At 40.1% G+C, this 9600-nt stretch overlaps 1 pseudogene; it reads left to right on the plus strand.

Annotated features, from left to right (window-relative positions):
• Positions 1-1551: 1551 nt before the first annotated feature.
• On the plus strand, positions 1552-7445 carry LOC137986668 (sulfotransferase 1B1-like; annotated as a pseudogene).
• The last annotated feature ends 2155 nt before the right edge of the window (positions 7446-9600 follow it).

Here is a 9600-nt window from a genome sequence, read left to right on the forward strand (position 1 = left end):
AATTTTTAGTAGACTTGGAACCATAGTCCACAGATACTTGTACCTTCACCCATTGATGGAGTCCTGGGAATCGAGACTTAGCCTATCTTACTCTGTCTAACGGCAGATGATTTTAATCATCAACTGGTGGCGTCCTAGGGTGTTTCAGGTGTCAGTGGGTTGACCTCAAGGTTCTTTGTTAATAAGAATAACGATAATGATAATGATAATAATAATAATAAATTAATGATAATAAACAATTATTGGAGGAGGTGGAGCATGATATCATGAATTATCAAAAACCGAGGGCTGTGGATCTGAGGCTTTGATAATTCATGAATATCATGCGAAAAACTGAATTCAATAATTGTTTTATTATACCTTTTCACATAATTCATCCTCAGAAACAGAAGCGAAAGAGTTCAGCCATTTTGTTTCTGAGGAGAACACTCCAAGGGGCTTAGTAACCAGGCAGACATTGAACTTGACATGATAAATGTAATATCTGCCAGCAGATATTACATTTCTCATGTCAAGTTCACAAGCTATTGTGAATTGATTGAATGCCCTCGACCAAGCAGATTTTCCTCGTGAGTCTGGTGTATAATATTAATAAGTATTAACTTCTTACTAAACGAGCGCGCCGGCCATACTGGGGAATAGTGGCCCGAGGTCGTGGCAGCACAGACCTCGCTGCACTCGGTCCGCCCCCCCCCTGCCCCCCCCCCCCCCCCCTAACAAAAACGACCGAGGGCCAAATATTCCCGGTTACGGCTCGAGCTAGCTCGGTTAGTAAGTAGTTTATTATTTCGCTTTTTAATTACCTATTGCTTTGTTTTTGCAAGCCCGTAATTGGCCGGGTGGGCATTAAGGGGAATAATGCCCTACAATTCAGTCACAATTAGCTAATCAGAGTGCATGTTATATCAGCTACAACCACAAGCCATATAATAAAATAGTTTATTAAAAGAACTTTACAGTTGGGCAAAGGGGCAGGTGATTTATGCCACTTTACATTATGTTTATATTAAGTGTTTTAAAGGGATTAAAACTCCTTTGATTGGAGTTACCGGTAACTCCTTTTATTATATACTCAACAAAATATCATGTTTCTGATTGGTCAATGACGCAATGCAACAAATAGGTTATAGAATGCAATTTAAGAAGTTACAGAGTGTGATACAGGAAGTTGCTATGGTAACAAAGCGGGGGAGTGATTTTGTTGAGTATATAATCAATAAAAAAATCGTATAACTTGCTTGTGCATTTCGTGATTTATGGTCACGTGAGATGTTTTGAAAAAGTTCAAATTGCAATCACCTATGGCTTGTGCAATTTTAAGAACGTCAAAACATCACCTGTGCCCTATAAATCTCAAAATGCACTACCGTTTGTATAATTTCCTATATTTATAGCATAATTTTTAACTTGACCTTTAATCTGTATCTTGTACGAAGTTAGTTATTGAGGTCATTTCAGGAACAACTTGGATGCAGGACGATATTATGGCCGCTGTATAACTATGGGGAAGTTAGCTCACGGAAAATATTTGAAAGAGTTCCAATTTTTTAGAGAGTGGACTTAACAAGGGCCGTCCTAGCTGATGTAAGAACACTCCCCAGTCCTCGCCTCATGCATATCACACCTAACCTATGATGTCATACCTAAAGGAGCAGGATGCAAAAGTATGTGTATATTGCACGAAATCCAAAGGATGTGTGGGTGTCATTTGATGAATTTATGAAAGATTATGGGGTTCAAACTGGTGGATTTAGTGGTACATGGGAGTTTTTTGCAAGGATATTTGTGGAAGGAAGAAGGTACGGTATTGACACGTACATGCAAGCATGGTATTAATACTTATATATAATAATTTATTATAATAATGAGTGACAGAAATGTGTATTTGGAGTGTGGGGTTTATAGGTATCCATAAGAGCCAGGTGCACTAGGAAATCCTTTATCAACAACTGGTAAGTGGTTATTTAATTTCCAAAAAAGGTGGTAAGCTACTGGCCTCAGGCAAGTAACAAGGTGGGAGTATTGACGCCTTAGCGTCGTTCGTTGAACTCTAAAAAAACCAAAAAACTTGAAAAAGTGTGCCAATTTTTCTTTCCATAACAGCGTACTTTCAAGTGATCACAGGCCACCTCAATGTTGTAACCAAAACTACTCAACGAAATTTGTCATGGTTAAAGGGCAACTGTCAGCTTTTGTTGAAAAGCCCCTTAAAAAAACCTGCTATTGAGTGCTGGCCTCACTGAGCACCCATTAATTGAAATAATACAACAAAGAGCTGATCTCGCAGAGTTAGGAGTTTCCATGGTGGAAACTCGAGGAACGGCTGTCAGATCGAGCGAACACAGGAGCAATCGGCCTCAAACGTACAGAATACAGCACCATTTTAAAAATGGGCTGCATATTGTTTCTGAGTAGCTGTTGGCCATGAGCTGAGGAGAACATCGGTATTGTGCTCAGAAAAGCCATGCGCTCTATAGAATTTTCTGACACAGGACAAGCCATCAAAATGAGGTTGACCCTGCATGTTGTGGGTTTGGGGCCTGAAGGGTGGATTAGAGGATCACACGGAGCAGTCCATCGGACGTTCACATCATCACCACTGGGCCCTGTCAACATTTGCAGAAGACGACGTGCTACCATGTCTGAGTGGGCCAGGCTGTGTGCCAAACAGAAATCCTGGGGCTTGATCCCTCTCCACCTTGTCGAGGCACCGTTGACTAAGACTCAAACTGAGGAAAGGTTATTAAAAAATTATGTGCCAAGATCTACCAAAAGCATCCGCAAAAGGTAGCCCTAGGGTCTGGTTTTCATGAGGAAACCTGGGTACATGGAACTGAGCATTAAGGGCTGTCACAAAGAGATCAATGCTGAAACCCGGATGCAAGACACAAAAGTTTAGAAAACATCTCCATATTTAGAATGCACTCGTGCTCTGATTCCTGCTTCCTGGGAAGTTTAATCAGATAAGACATTGGTGGGGCCGGGCATATAAACAGCACTTAAGGAAGTTGGCAGTTAACAACAGAAAGTCAAAGAGCACTACAAAAAGATTGCGGGCGATGGTTCTATGAAGCAACTTTTCAATGGTTTTTTTTTTCAAGGATGGGAAACGTCCCATCATTTTTCGTTGGATGTAGCATGGAATTTTTTATTCAGACACAAAATGGAAGTGATATTTTGAAAAGTGTATCAAAGGAGCATAAGTGCCTGATGACGTCATAATTTTTTGAGAAGTAATTTCTTTTAAAATCCATTGCTACAGATTTTGTGTTAAAATGTTCTCATACTGTTGCGTTAAAAATTTGTGACAAACATAGTTAACTCGCTGAGTTTTTAGACATTTCTTTTTTGGTAACTTGCGTTACCAAATATGGTTGGGCGTCGTGCCATTCAAAGGTATGTTAAATAGAACACACTCTTACAAAGAAACCGAGCATTGCTGTAGAGTTAAATGAATTGGAGAAACGGTTTGGTATAGGTAAGAGCCACCCCCCTTAACCATATGTCCCTACCGATAAGCCACCAAGCCCAAATCTTACGGAGCAACTGTATCACAAAGACGGGATTTTGACACTTTGAATGATTGTGACGTTCACTTCCAACAGGCTTTGTTAGTTCTTCGGGTCAGTACCTGACGTTACGGTTTATGAGATAAAATTCACTTAACTTCCCATCAAAAGGTATTATGCCAGTCAGTGGACCAGGTCTAATGAACTGATCGAAGGTATTCCTTGCAATAAACATTTAACTTTGAAGCGCAAAGAATGAAAATAAATACAACTTGACACATCTGGGGGTATATGGGAAGGGTCCTAAAGTGGACCCTTCCATTTAGTAACAATTAAAGAGCTCTTAAGGCCTGGCCAAACGCTCGAACCATTTTCAACCGAAACATCTTGCAACATCCAGTTGGGCACAAAATGTTTGCATGCGTTCGGCCACCCTGTTGCGATACGTTGCAACCTGTTGGATGAGGTGTGGATCAAATTTGAAAACGGTCAAATTTTCGTGCAAACGATATTGGAGGTTGCATGACGTTGTACTCATTTGGCTACATTCGCGCGCAACATTGTGGCACCTAGGGTATGCGCGCTAGGTCCAATTCTTGCGCGCCAGGGGCATGGGGCACTGAAACCTTGACATGTAGCGGTTGAAAATGCGTGGGTGTGGCCAGCCCGGTCAAAACATGTCGCAAATCATGCCAACCAAGGTTGCAAGATGTTGCGTTTAAATGCTGCGAGCTATGGACAGGCCTTTAGATTATAGGACGAGAACGACTACGAGCATGAGATGTTCTCATAGGACGACCAGTGAGCGCGCGCGTAAACCAGCGTCATTTTGCGAGTGAGAAAAAAAAGTGATACCGTCTTCATTATTCAGTACGAGGCTTTGGAGAAATGTTGTAGTGTCACAACAATTCAACAACACGGTAGCAGTTTTGGCATTTTTTCGATCCGCAAAAAGGGATCAGTTAACAGCAATAAGACTAAACCGAGCAACCTACACTGCTAAGAAAGAGTAACATTAATCGTTCCGGGTTATGAATCTTATAGGTATTTTCGCTAGACCCGGGCAGTCACATCTCGTAATCGTTCTCGTTCCTATAATCTAAAGGTCCCTACTGCTGTTAAGGGGGATAACAACACATAAAATAGGAACAAACAGTAGCAATTGCCAATCCGGGGAGAGAGGAGAAAGGGTGGCGAAAAACTGTTCTAGCTATTAAGACCACATGAAATAAACGCAGAGAGTGCGAAGGTCACAAAAACTAGAGGCATTCCTCTCTCTTGAAGACTGAGTTAAACTCAAATCAAACCATTGTTATTTGCGATTACTAAAAATGTCAATCACATTTTATATGCAGTAGTTTGATGAAAGAAAACAATCAACTTCATTAACATGAATTTTGGGTGTTGCTTAATTTTGGGCGTTATTGTAGTGCCTGACTGAGGAAAAGGACCTTTAAATGTTTTGATTTTGTGCTGTGGGCTGCTTTTAACACTACATGATTTCCGGATTTGTAGTGCCCTATGGAATGTGGAACAAACATGTCCTCGAGAATGGTGGAAGACATAAAGATGATAGGGAATGTGTGTTCCTGAAGTATGAGGACGTGAAAAAGGTGTGAGTATGCATATCGAAGTAATACTACTACATCCTACACTACTACTACACTACTACTTAATTACTACTACTACTACTACTATATACTACTATACTATAATAATAATAATAATAATAACACAAAAATAATAATATAGTAATAATAATAATAATAATAATAATAATAATAATAATGATGATGCTTTCCTTAAAATACTCTCACCAAATAAAATTGAAGCAAAATAACACCTTTTTTGTTAGTGAAATAATCATTCTATTATTCGATGGTTTAACATACAATAACTCGCGGGACATTTTGCTTTTCTCATATTTAACAGACCCTCAAATTGAGCATAATAGACCTGATGTAGTGGTTCTTGATAAGATAGAAAGATCATGTTATGTGATAGATATCGCGTGCCCTTTTGATACAAGAGTGCTGGAAAAATAACAAGAAGGGAAAAAATGGAACAATACCAAGAATTAAAAACAGAGATTGGAAAAATCTGGAGCTGCCGAAAAGTAATTGTCGTACCAATTGTCATTGGTGCACTAGGGCCGTTCAGCAAAAATTTGAAAACATCGTTGAAGAAAATTGGACTAGATTGCATCGTATTAAAACAAAAAGCCTCCTTGTTGAGGAAACGGCAAGAAATCTTGAGAAGAAAAACTAGACACCTAAGGAATAGGTCGTAAGGCTTGATGCCTAGTTTACAAAGCAAGGTCAACAAACATATCGTGTGAAGAAAAACGAAATAATAATAATGATTATTATTATTTATTAGTATTATATTTGGTTATAATGGGCAATGTGACTTCATTTTGACCTCATTTTGCAATTTATAGCAGATAGGAGCGAGACATGGGATCTTTAAACATGTTTTTGTTATTACATTACATCTTATTCGATGGTTTAACAAATAATACGCACGGATATTTTGCGCGTTGAGTAGTATTCTTCCCAAGCCCCGTAGGGGTGAGGAAAATGAGAGAACGAAATGAAGCAAAAAGTCCGTGAGTATTGTATGTGAAAACCATCGTATAAGAGGATGTTTTATTCAATCTACAAAAAAGGTGTTATGTTGCCTTCAATTTTATTGAGTGAGAGTGTTTTACGGAAAAGCATAATCTGTCCTTCAGGGCGGCGTGAGAACCATGTAAACAGCACAAAAGGGCAGACAAATGTCCTTATTTGACTGGATAAACGAAATGACGAGTGACAAGCGATCACAAACCAAATTCTCTAAATTCTCAGTCTTTGCATCATGTTGAAAAAACAATTTCTTACATTGAAAATCCCCCCCTTCAGTCCGTATTTGCTCTGTTCTAAATCGTTCAAAACCGGGACAAGTACAGTGTATAACCGTCTCATATTTTGCGCGTTCTCTTGACCAAATATGGTTAAAATTACGTAATAGTGGAATAATTAAAATACCATATTTAGGGTGCAATGGCAAACGCTAGAATTTTCAAAAAAGCTGTGGCATTTAATCAAGTAAATAACGTTGAACCTGGCTTGAGCTTGCGATCCAGTTGAAAACCAGTACCTGGTGAGCGGCTCAACTTAAAAAAAACTGACCTCGATGACCTTTAAACTTGAGTCTGTCTATATGGTGACGTGTTACTGGCCAGCGCCTACCTTCTTTTAACAAGTGTCAATTAAACATAACATAACATAACATGCATGGATGTGCAATATCAAAGATGTTCCCGGCAAAAAACGCGGTGTTTGCACCACGGAGTTTCACATTGGCATACATGGAGGGATTGGATAAGTACGGTCGAACGGTGACCAAAACTAAATATGGTTTTTTTTTCAACATATTTTCTTACCATTGGTGCTCTGCGCGCACGCCTTTGGCCCTCGGAGATCCGCTATGAAAATAATGCGCGTATGCTACTGTTGATGGCTATGGGGTAAGTTGCATTATGATGAAAAATGAGGAAATCTCGAAGGACTCAAAGACACCAGTTCACTGTGTTGTTCACCGCAAAGGAAGGCAGGGATAAGTGCTCACGTAACTACACACAATTTTAATTTTAATTTAGCAACCCCCTTGTTTAAAGGATTTATCCAGGCAATATCCGGTTGATGGCCAAAGTTCCTTGAAAAGCCAGTAAACTGAGGGACACGGTCAACAAAATCTGCCAAGCAGTGTAGCTTGGAAGAAAATGGCAAAAAACGTCAATCAAACTTCCACTGTTGATGGACCCACAAAACTGGTTAAGAAAAGGAGAAATAGGCGATTGGAAGAACTACTTCACAGCGGGATGTTGAAGAACGCTTTGAAAACGAGGTTTTGAAGGAGGCGGAGAGGCATAGGACTTGTGATTCAATTTGAACCTTGAGAAAAGTAATGGAATTTTTGATTCTTAACCCTCTAACTCCCCGAAGGTGGCCTCCATTGATAAGTAAAATTGTCTGGCATCAGACAGAGTAAAATCTTAAGTATCACGATTAGGAGGGGAGCGGTTAAAGGGGACATAGTGTTTGAGGTGGACCTTGATGCTGTTAACCTAGTCACCCCTAAGGAAGCCCCCGTTGATGAGTTAAAATCATCTGATGTTCGACAGAGGAAAATATACAAGTATCCACTCTTATGAGGGGAAGGGCTAAAGGGGACATAGTTTTTTCGTATAACTATTAGGAGGGCCAGGGTGGACCTAGATGTTGTTAAAGAGGACAGTTTTTGAGTAGACCTATGATGTTGTTAAAGGGGACATAAAGTAGTTTTTTGAGTGGACCAAAAGTTCTGCGTTACCGGGCTACGCAGTGCGCAGAAACTAATTACTTAAAGTTGAAGTATGTATTGGAATTTATTCAAGTAACAAATACATTAGAATTCAAAATGGCGTGTGTAAGAACACGTTTACCGCGATCAACACTCATTGCCATCCTTCAAAGTGGACATGGCGACATTCACGTAACAAATACACGACCCAATAGTCCATCTTAATATGACAAGCTTACCGCTGTAAAAGGAATGGAAAAACAGGCAGAAATAGAGCCATTGTCAACAAGAAATAGAGTTTCTGAGCAAAGCCGCGTAAAAAAACCGCTTTGAAAACGGTTAGCTTTCACCTGTTTTGCTGGGTACCACTACGCCACAACTCTAAAAAATTCGACTTTCCGGGAGCGTTTCTCGTTAGTCGAGTGGATGATCGGACACTGCAACGAGTAGCCTTCGATCCGGGTTCAACTCTTTGACTTCGCTTATTGTGAAGCTTCTCTAGGCTGGATTCAAAAATGTTTGTTTCTTTGAAGTAGATTTTGAATTTGAAATAGATTGTACGTCGTGTAAGTTGAATTAAAAAGGGAAATGTCCGTTTGAGGGATGGCCATGACCGCTGACTGTCTACCGCGTACTGCGTAGCCAGCAACTAATACAGCTTATTCTCTCGCATATATTACTCGCTGCGTACCGCGTAGCCACCGTTCTTCATTAAGGGACTCGATGTACATGTGGCAGGTTATTCTGCAGTTACTCCACAGATGTCGCTACGGTCGGGTCACACATGCGGCTCAACCGCTCAAACAACAACGTCACCTTTAAATGCCAAAACGCCAAGAAATACAAGTATAGAGACAGCAGTGCAGACACAGTATGTCAGAGCTGGAAAGGGGGAAAATTTTTCCTTCTCAACATTGGCTGTTGTGTTTGCATCTAAAGCACGGCAACTCCAATGCAGGCCCAAGGTTACAATACCAGGTCAATTACGCCCATACATGTCTAATACTTTGAGGGAAACTCCACTAAAACAAGAAGATAACTTTAAAATACTGAACATAATGCTGTACCATCAAAATTTCTCGATTTTTTTTTCTTTAGTATCACCCAACTTAGTGAACACTAATGCAAATGCTGGATTTTGATTGGGAACGCTAATAGAGGACTATAGCAAATTACAGTCCTCGAGTAGTGAAAAGCGTGACGCTTTCTTTCGATTGTATTCCCAAGTAAATATTTCTTCAAACTTGCATTTGCTAACGTTATTATTGCCTGTTCTGTCCGACTAGTTGGGTGATACTAAAACAATTAGACCCTTCGCCCTCAAGGGCAAGAGGTCAATAGCCCATTCGAACTTCGCCTCATGGGATATTGACCCGTAGTCCTTGCGGGCTACGGGTCTAATTGTTAATTAATCACTTCTAGTGTAACCAGTCAGCGCAGAGAATTTGCGTTAATTAACAATGTAATGATATACTAAAGCTGCATAGTGACCGATTCATGACAATTTGCATACATGTCACTCAAAAGCCTACATGTTCCACTCTTTGGTTCACTCGACGGTTCTGGATCAAGGGTCATGGTTGGTAGTTCAACTTTGTGATGCCTACCCAGGTAACATGAAATATCATTACGATCATGACAAGGTAGAGTAATCATGATTAAAAGACCTTATCTCGTCACCAGAGCCTCGGATCGACCCAAGGCTCTGGGAAAACTCTATGTATGAGAAGATGTTCCGTAGGGTTCTGATAGCCAAAAAGTGGCT

This window comes from Montipora foliosa, unplaced genomic scaffold (genome assembly GCF_036669935.1).
Source record: "Montipora foliosa isolate CH-2021 unplaced genomic scaffold, ASM3666993v2 scaffold_260, whole genome shotgun sequence".
NCBI lineage: Eukaryota > Metazoa > Cnidaria > Anthozoa > Scleractinia > Acroporidae > Montipora > Montipora foliosa.